General features: G+C 39.9%; 1 pseudogene; it reads right to left on the reverse strand.

The window, feature by feature from the left end:
* Positions 1 to 7,496: 7,496 nt before the first annotated feature.
* On the reverse strand, positions 7,497 to 8,397 carry LOC116912537 (annotated as a pseudogene).
* Positions 8,398 to 10,232: the final 1,835 nt, after the last annotated feature.

Raw genomic sequence — 10,232 nt, forward strand, 5'->3', positions numbered from 1 at the left:
ATCTTCTCATTGTGTCCTTCATTTCCTGTATGTTTTGGGCCAGTAGCTTTTTCCATTTTACATTATCTTTGACAATTGTTTCGGTGATTTCTATGGAATCTTCTGCTCCTGAGATCCTCTCTTCTATCTCTTGTATTCTGTTGGTGATGCTTGTATCTACGGCTCCTTGTCTCTTCCTTTGGTTTTCTATATCCAGGGTTGTCTCCCTTTGTGCTTTCTTTATTGCTTCTATTTCCATTTTTAATTCCTTCACCTGTTTGACTGTGTTTTCCTTTAATTCTTTCACGAATTTTTTTGTTTTCTCTCTAAGGGCTTCTACTTGATTATTTTTGTTTTCCTGCATTTCTCTACGTGAGTTCTTTATGTCTTTCTTGTGGTCCTCCATCATCATGATAGAATGTGATTTTAAATCTAGATCTTGTTTTTCTGGTGTGTTTGCGTTTTCAGTGTTTGATTTGGTGGGAGAATTAGGCTCTAATGATGCCATGTAGCCTTTGTTTCTGTTACTTTGGTTCCTGTGCTTGCCTCCCACCATCAGGTTGTCTCTGGTGTTACCTTGTTCTGCTATTTCTGACAGCTGCTAGACTGTCCTATATGCCTGTGTGTCAGGAGTGCAGTAGGCCTGTTTTTCTGTTTTCTTTCAGCCAATTATGGGAACAGAGTGTTCTGCTTTCAGGCATGTAGTCTTTCCTGTCTACTGGTCTTTAGCTGTTCCTGTGGGCATGTGTCCTGAGTCCACCAGGCAGGTCAGTTGGATCAGAAAAGTTGGTCTTATCTCTTCAGGTCTCAGGCCTGAAGTTGCTCCTCAAGTCTGGCTTCCAGCTCTCCATGAGGGCAGTAACGAGAAGGGCCTGCCCCTCCTTCTCTGGGTCCCTGTGCACAGGGGTCTTAGATGGTGCTAAGTGTTTTCCTCTAGATTCAGAAATGTGGACAGAAAGTAGTGTCCTCTGGTTTCCCTGGCGTGTCTGCCCCTCTGAATCTAGCTCTCCCTCCCATAGGATATGGGTGCAGGGAACTGTTTGACTGGGTCCCTTCAGATCTGGGTGCAGTTTGGACCTCAGGGCTCCTGCAGTTTGAATGCCCCTATCTTCCTTTCCCAGAGTCCCTGTGCAGTTTACTCTTGGGCCAGGGATGTGGGCAAAGATGGTCAGTACTCGTGGTCTCTCCTGCCCTGCAGTCTCAGGAGTGCCTACATGTCTGGGAGATCAGCTCCTGTCCCATGGGGTTTGGGAGCAGGGAGCTGTTGGCCAGATCAGTGAGGTTTGGGTGCCAACTAGAAACTGGAAGTATCTGGTCCCAGAGGAATTTTGCCTTTGTGTGTCCTGAGTCCACCAGGCAGGTCACTTGGAGCAGAAAAGTTGGTCTTATCTCTGGTCTCCGGCTTGAAGTGGCTCCTCAGATCTAGGTTTCAGCTCTCCTTGAGGGCAGCAACCAGAAAGGCCTGTCCTGCCTTATCCCGGTCCCCTGTGTACAGGGGGCCCAGATTGTGTTTAGCGTTTTCCTCGAGAGTAAGAAATGTGGGCAGACAGTAGTCTCCTCTGGCTTCCCAGGTGTGTTTCCCTTCTGAATGTCTAGCTGTCCCTCCCATGGGATTTGTGTGCAGGGAGCTGTTGACTGGCTCCCTTCAGGTCTGTGCACAGTCTGTACCACAGGTCTCCTGCAACTTGAGTGCCTCTCGTCCCCCATTAGGATTTGAGTACAATGTAGTTGTTTTCATTCTCTTTGTAATATGACCTTTTTCTTTTTTTTTAAATTGGATATTTATTTATTAACATTTCAAACATTATCCCCTTTCCTGGGTTTTCCTCTGCACTCCCCTATACCATCTCCTCTTATCCATTTTCTGTGTTTGCTCTCGCATCCACCCACTCCTGTCTCACCACCCCAGCATTCCTTTACACTGGGCCCTCATCTTTCATAGGACCAAGGGTCTCCACTCCCATTGATGGCAGATAAGGCCTCTTCAGCTCCTTCAGTCTTTTCCCAGCTCCTCCACTGAGGTCTGTGTGATCAATCCTATGGAAGGCTTTGAGTATCAGCATCTGCATTTGTCAGGATCTGGCAGAGCCTCTCAGGAGGCAGCTGTATCAGACTCCTGTCAGTAAGTACTTCTTGACATCAGCAGTATTATCTTGGATTGGTGTCTGCATGAGGGATGGATCCCCATGTGGGGAAGTCTGTGGATGACCTTTTATCCAGTCTCTGCTCCACTCTTTGTTCCTTTATTTCCTTTAGACACAAGCAATTCTGGGTTAAAATTTTGGACATGGGCGGGTGGCTCCATCCCTCAACAAGGTGGTAGTGGCGGCATACCTAACCTCTGGATATGGTCTTGGTAGGTTCTCCCTCACCTTTGTGTGGTATTTTATCTAATGCCATCCCCCATTTTGTCTTGGAAGTTTCTTGCTTTCCTGGTATGTATAACATTTACCCAGTTCCCCATTCCCCATTTCTACACACCTTATTTAGTTACTTGACCCTCTGTAATCTCCTCCCATACCTGATTTTGCCCCCCTTTTTCCCTTTCCCCTCCTCTCTTCCTTTCAATTTCTGCCACCCTCTACTTCCCTTGATTATCTTGTTGCCCCTTCTAAGTCTGACTGAAGCACCCAATCTTTTGTCTTCCTTCCTCTTGAGCTTCATGCTATCCAGAAGTTATATCATGCTTTGCCTAATATCCACTTATCAGTGAGTATTTACCATGTGTGTTCTTTTAAGTTACCTCACTCAGGATTATATTTTCTAGATCCGTCCATTTGCCTGCAAATTTCAAAAAGGTATTGTTTTTGATAGCTGAGTAGTACTCTATTGTGTAAATGTACCATATTTTCTGTATTCATTCCTCTGTTGAGGGACATCTGGGTTGGTTCCAGTTTCTGGTTATTATAAATAAGGCTGCTATGAACATAGTGGAGCATGTGTCTTTGTCTTTGTTGTATGTTGGAGCATCATTTGGGTATATGCCTAAGAATAGTATAGCTGGGTCTTCAGGTAATACTAGGCTCACTTTTCTGTGGAACCAAAAGACTGATGTCCACTGTGCTTGTACAAGTTTGCAATCCCACCAGCAATGGAAGAATGATCCTCTTTCTCCACATCCTTGCCAGCATCTGCTATCACCTGAGTTTTTGATCATTATATGTAGGATTGTTTCTTCATATTAGGAAGACAATTTGCGATGTGTAGTTGCTGCCATAATCCTGATCACTAGGGATGCTTAGGCAGGAGAATTGGATGTTCAAGACTAGCTTCAATTTTTGAATTTGAGCTTAAAATAGGCTAAACGACCTTCTCTTAGAAGAAAGTAAAACTTAGAAGTTTCTTAAAGTATTTCGGTGTTGTTTGTTTTGTTTTCTTTTCCCCATTTATTTTAAAACATGTATGTATGCTGGACAGACCCATATGTCATGAGTGCACTTCCCCAGTGAGAACAGAAGATGGCACTAAACACCAAAGAGAAGGATTCATAGGCAGTTGTGAGCCTGGGAACCCTACTCACCAGAGAACCTTTGGATATATTTGTATTCATTTTAAAGGAATAAATGTTAACAAATACCAGAAAAGACCTAGGACCTCAGAGCCTGACTGTCTTTTATTTTTGTGACAAAATCTCATAATCCTTTCTTCCCTCAGACTCCTAGTTGAGCTGGTTACATTCATGTACCACCATGCCTGGCTTGATCAATAAGTTTTCATTAAAATGACCAAAATTAAGAAAACACTTCAACCCTATTTATTTTGAGCTTAAGACACAGCCCTTTACTTGTATCAAATTTGGCAATATGTTATAGTTTGATTTTTGGGGTTGTGATAAAACACTGACTAAAGCAACTTGGGGAATGATAAGGTTCATTGTGCTTCCTAATTATAGTCTAGCATGGGCAAAACCTAGGCAGCAACTGAAACAGACCATGGAGGAAAACACATTTCTGGTTTGCTCAACCTGCTTTTCTATTCTGGTCAGGCCTATATGGTTAAGGATACCACTGCCCACATTGGGTGGGGTCCTGCTACATTGATCATTAACCAAGGAAATGCCCTAAAGACCTGTTCACATTCCCTCCTCCCAATTGACTCTAATTTGTGTCTAGATGACAAAAACTAGTTTATATATCTTTATCAAATTAACCTGTGAGGTACATGATATAAAATTCACAAAGAAGTAAAAAGGTAAAAATTAAATTAAATCAAGTGGAAAAAAAGAACACTGGTAAAAAAGATATCTGAGGAAGAAGCATGTGGATAGATCTCAGCACAATATCAAAGAATTTGAAAATTCTCAAGCCTCATGTAAATGCTCTTCAAAAGGTGACCTTGGCTGTGCATGTGCTCAGTAATCAAATAGATAGGATGACCACTTCTGTGTACTGTCATCCTCTTTCCCAAGCTACCCCTAACATTGATCAATTGACCCATAAACATAAGTTATCATAATGGAAATCGTGGAGGTTTTACAAGGGTTCCTTGGCAATGGTTGCTGTTGAGTGCCAGATCTATCAACAGGAAAGACCAACACTGAGCACAGACGTGGTATCATTCCCCAGGGTTACCTGCTATCAACCTGGTTGCAGGTTGACTACATTGGATCACTCCCTCTCTTAAAGGATAATGCTTCCTTACTGGAACAGATACTTTTCTGGCTGTGGAGTTATCTTTCCTGCATGTAATGCTTCTCCCAAAACCACAATGATACAGAATGCCTTACATGCAATTGGAGAATGCTTGACTCATCACCATGGTATACAATCTACTACTGTATCTGGTCAACAAATTTATTTTCAGTCAGGGAAGTGTAACAGTGTGCCCACAAAGTTTGTTACACATTTTATGTCTGGAGTTCAGGAGATTCTTTACAATATCTCTTGGTGATACCAAACTTTTCATTAAACTAAACTGAAAAATGCAACAGCCTAATCCAGATAGGATGACACTGGGCACAGATACATCAGAAATATAGGTACGGGTTCTAGGAAAAGGGTCACAACTTGCTGAGATGCTAGTAGAGGAGGGTGGAGAAACTACGAAATGAGTGCTAGGGGGAAGGTAGTTATCAATACCAGATAGGGCCATGTGACCAGTTGCACAAAACAGGATTCTATCATGACTAAATTTTTTTATTATGCTAAGAATTCATTTACAGGGCTGGAGATATGGCTCAGCCTTAAAAGGTTAGGTTCACAACCAAAGATATAAGAAGGCATTTACAAAGATATTTTTGTTTTGTTTTCTAAATTTCTTTGTCGGGTGATGTAACACCAATATAGAGAACATGGATGGTAATTATATTGAGGTTCAATACAACAGAAGATTGTTCTTTGACAGACATCACCACCTAGTCTTAATTAACTATGTGTTTTCAGTTATCCATGCTCACTTCTTAGTACTGGAATACTATATGAATTGAATTTATACAGTTCTTATGAATGGTGAGAAATTATTTTTGAGTTTATGTGATCATCAGTCATTTTGTGTTTTGATGATACTCTTCCCTTGATGCCATCCAACACCTCGGCCCCTTATTATTGACAAGCTTTCCCACACAGATCCCTGATCTTTGAGTTGTTGCTCTATAAAAACTGGTAGTAAGCATATACTCCTGAAGACAATCCTGACTTACTTCATCAGAAGGCGAAAATTTAAACTGTTCCACAATAAAAAGCTTTATGTATGCTGCCTAGAATTAAAGTTGCTGTAAACTACAACACCTGCTACCAGAGTAAAAGGTAAAGGGAATAAATGCTAAGTGGGACCCATACCATTGAGATTTCTTCAATTCTACATGTACACTTAAAAAAGCAATGTACTCTCTTGCAAAATTTTTCCTCTTCCAATACTCAGAGAAAAGTGAAGAAGATATTTGGAATGGTCTTGAGACTCAAAGGATGGGAAAGCTGGCTGTGAACATATGTCTTCTAGGAATGGCATAGGTAGAACATGAGATCTTACCAATATGACCACCAAAATAGGATCTGAAGAAGGAACATAACAATGAACATACCAAATTAGATGGAAGAAAGTTTCCAAACTTTTAGTCCACATAAGCATTTACAGAAAAGTGTAAATCAGGGAATGTAAGAGGTTGTCATTACCATGGAAGGGAAAAAATGGCCATATATTACCAAATAATGAGCCATCAGAATATAAATTCATGCAATTTTACATGGTTTTTACAGATGTATTACTACACACACACACACACAGACACAGACACACATACAGGCATTCAATATGAATTAATGAAATTGACCATGTGCATTTTAGGATTGCAGGAAGGGGTATGAAGTATATTCTAGAGACAGAAAATGTACAGAAAGAACAATTAAATTTCAATGTAAAAAACAAACTACAAAACAGCAGTTAAAAAATAAATCAACAAACAATACTTTAAAAGAAAATGACACCGAATTCAACAACGGATGTTCACAAATAATGTGTGTCTTTGTATGTGTGTGTTTATATATGAAATATTAAACTCAAATAAGATTTAGTACCTCTTTTTCATGTAAAATTTATTGTGAGACCCTTCATATAGACGATTTCTATGATTACAGACTTCACCTACTTTATTGTGATAAAGGTCTTGTGTATGGTATTATTTTCACTATTTATCAGTGAATGAAACACATTCATTTCATTTTAAAATTGTGTGTTTTTGTATAAAGTACAAGAGTCTTATAATTCAGGCACAATCTGAACCCCATTGTTCTTTTCATATACTGTTTGATTTTAAACATTTTATCTTATATTCTTAGCATCTTCATAATACATTGTAAAGCTACTCAAAATCCCGCTCTTCTGTGATGGCCATCAATAATAAGCAATGCTGTCACTATGCTCCACACTCTACTAACATTCACTCTTGTTTCTTATTTCAAATGCGTTCTTTTTATTGCATCTGTAATCTATGATATCCCAAATCACTAATGAGACAACTTAATATTTTGCTAATGTCTTAGTTTCTGTTACTGTAACAAAACACCATGGTCAAAAGGAACACATGAAAAACATGTTAATTTCCTGGTGAACCTTGGTCACAGATAATTGAATGAAACCAAGGCAATAACACGGATGCAGAAGCCCAAGTAGAGTCCATGGAATAATGCTCATTACTAGATTCATGTCCATGTTGTATACAATCCTCTTTCTCATACTTCCTAGGACTTGCCTAGAGGTAGCACTGTCCTCAAGCAGTTGAGTTGTCTCATACTAATTAAGAACATGACTTATACACATGTACATGTCAAAATGATGGCAACCATTTCTCAATTGAGATTCCCTATTCTCAACGTTTAGATTTGTGCACTCATGAATGAAACCATTATCTCCCAAGGCTTAGTTATTGGTATTTCATTAGGCAGTGATATCCTACTATGTTTGTGTGCATACAAAATCTTAGTATATTATTTAAATTATTTGTATGATTTAGTAGTACTTTTGTTAAGACAAAAGAGAAAGATATGTTGAATATCATCTAACATTTAAAAACTACTGAAGTTTCAATAATGAAATTTATCTTTGTATTTTTGAAGAAAATTTGAATCTGTTCTAACTAAAATAACATAACACTTTGGCACAAAGATACACCCTAGCAATCCTGCACTAGAAGCCAAGATGAAAAAGACCTCCACAACTACCAGGACTTTTCCCTTTGTGCTGTGATAGACAGGGAGGAAGGTGATCCACACACTACAGAACACCAGCATGCTGAAAGTTAGGAACTTGCCTTCATTGAATCTGTCAGGAAGGTTCCTAGCCAAGAATGCCACAGCAAAGCTCATCAGAGCCAAAGAGCCCAAGTATCCCAAGGTAAAGTGGAAGGCAAAGATAGACCCTTTGTTGCAAATAATGATGATCTTGCCAGGTTCAGATTGCATATCTCGGTCAATAAAGGGAGGAGATGTTCCCAACCAGATTCCACAGAGAACAAGTTGGATTAGGATACAAATGAGAATGATCAATTAGGTGCCCCTGATGTCAGCATTCCTTTCATCCTATTTTCTGGAGTAGTGATCTTGAAAGCCATGACCACATTATTGTTTTAGCCAACACTGTAGAAATAGCCACTGTGAAAAATACTCCAAATGTAGTTTGCTGCAGGATGCAAGTGACATGGTTGGGGTGTCCAATGAAGAGCAATGAGCAGAGAAAACAGAAGATTAGGGAGATGAGCAGGATATAGCTGAGAAGGCAGTTATTGGCCTTTACAATAGGAGTATCCTTTTACTTTAAAAAGGTGAAGACTACTAGAACTGTGAGGGTAGAGAAGCACAAGGCTGTGCAGCCTAGAGCCATCCCCAATGGATCTTCATAAGCCAGAAATAACACAACCCTTTGGAGGGAGTGGGTTTGCTCTAAGTTGGCATACTTATCATCTGGACACCTCACACATTGCTCCATATCTGCTGGCATAAAACAACAAGCCTTCATGAGATATAATTATTTACTTAACAATTGAGTATTTTCATTACTCAGAGACTCCCTTAAAATTATTGTGGTGTTGAGCATCTGTGTTAATATTAATATTCCTTAGTGCTCTAGGGACCATTGCCTCAGTGCTGCTTTGTATTATCTTATGATTGGTGATGGAATAAAATATCATCTTAGGAATAGAGGAGAATAAATACTTATTAATTAAACAACAATGAAAAGATACTTCATTTTTCAGTGCGTTTTAAATGATAATATGCATGAAGTCATATTGTTTAATTCCCTGAACCTTAAATTAACTATCACAGAAATATGAAATGAGCTGATATAGTTCTCGATGCCAGCTGATGAACTGCATTACTCAGTTTGCTGGCTTTGAGGGTTTTGCCATTTGTCGATACCTTCACATAGGTAGAAGAACATAAAGCTATTCATGTAAATACTCTTTGCATAAAACAATATTTCCAGTATTAAAACTGTGTGCTTCATAGACTGATACATTTTACACTTCTAGTGAGGTAAGGTCTCCTTTTTCCCAACTACACATTACAAGCTAGATGGCATGAAGCTTATTAATATTCACATTCATCCCTCTTTCCTTAGCTAGGCTGTGATTGATGATGAGCACTACTCCACCTTTGGGTGCATTCCTGGAATCTTTGTTCTTTTCCTCATTCTTTGACAGCACATGTTTCATCCTTTAAGTCATGTTAGCTCTTAAAATGTTTCATTAAACACAAATTTAATGGCCTTTGTCAGGGACCAAGCTGGATGATAGGAGGAAAGCACTGTGAACTGATCATGTAGACAAGTTACTCTGTTCAAAGAATCTAGAAAGATTGAGCATATGCATAGTCTATGCTTAAAATTTACTGTTTAAAGATTGCTTATAGGATTCCACTGCCATCTCTCCTCCCATTTTCATCATACTTGCTGAGCCTGAACCATACAGGTAAGCTTCCCATTCCCCATCCATCTTCCCTGCTTGCTGAGTCTTCTGGAACAAGCCAAGCTACCCTGAGCATCCTGCTCTTCTGGGGGGACCTTCATTCACCCTCCTCCACCTCTCCACCTACCTTCATCAGATGTGTGGATCCTGAAGAATACATGTAAGCATCCCTTTTCTCAACCATCTTCCCTGTTGGTGAGTCCTCTGGAGCAAGCCCAGCTGCCCTGAGCAGCCTGATACCCAGGCAGAAATCCGTTTCCTGTTATCTCTCTGCCACCTTTTGTTGAATATGTAGCTACTGAAACATACAGACCTGTAGATCCTGAACCATAGAAACTCACACATCCAGAATCATACAACCTAAAGATATCCAATACCAGGGCCAGAGAGTTTAACACCCCCAATATACTTAATACAACAAAAACATCCAGTGACCAAACCCATCCTGGTGGTTAAAGGTCTGTCAAAGAACAGAATCAATAAAATCCAGGGAAATAAGGCACTTTCAGAGCACAGCTACCCTTCTACAGCAAGCCCAAGATATCCTGACAAAACTGAAATGCAAGAAAATGATCATAAATCCAATCTTATAAAGATGATAGGGGCTTAGTACCTGGCAGTGTCTTCTTTGACCTCAGTTGGAGAGGATACACCCAATCCTGTAGAGACTTGAGGACCCAGGAAAGGGGGAGACCAGGAGGCAGGGAAGGAGCATCCTCTCAGAGGCAGATGGGGAGTGAAATATAGTGATCAGCTGTGGGAGGGAGGACTGAAGGTGGGGAAACATCTTCAATGTAAATAAACACGAAAATACAATTAAACAGGGGATACAAATAACTAAAACTGTACTAGATCT

This window comes from Rattus rattus, chromosome 11 (assembly GCF_011064425.1).
Source record: "Rattus rattus isolate New Zealand chromosome 11, Rrattus_CSIRO_v1, whole genome shotgun sequence".
Classification (NCBI taxonomy): domain Eukaryota; kingdom Metazoa; phylum Chordata; class Mammalia; order Rodentia; family Muridae; genus Rattus; species Rattus rattus.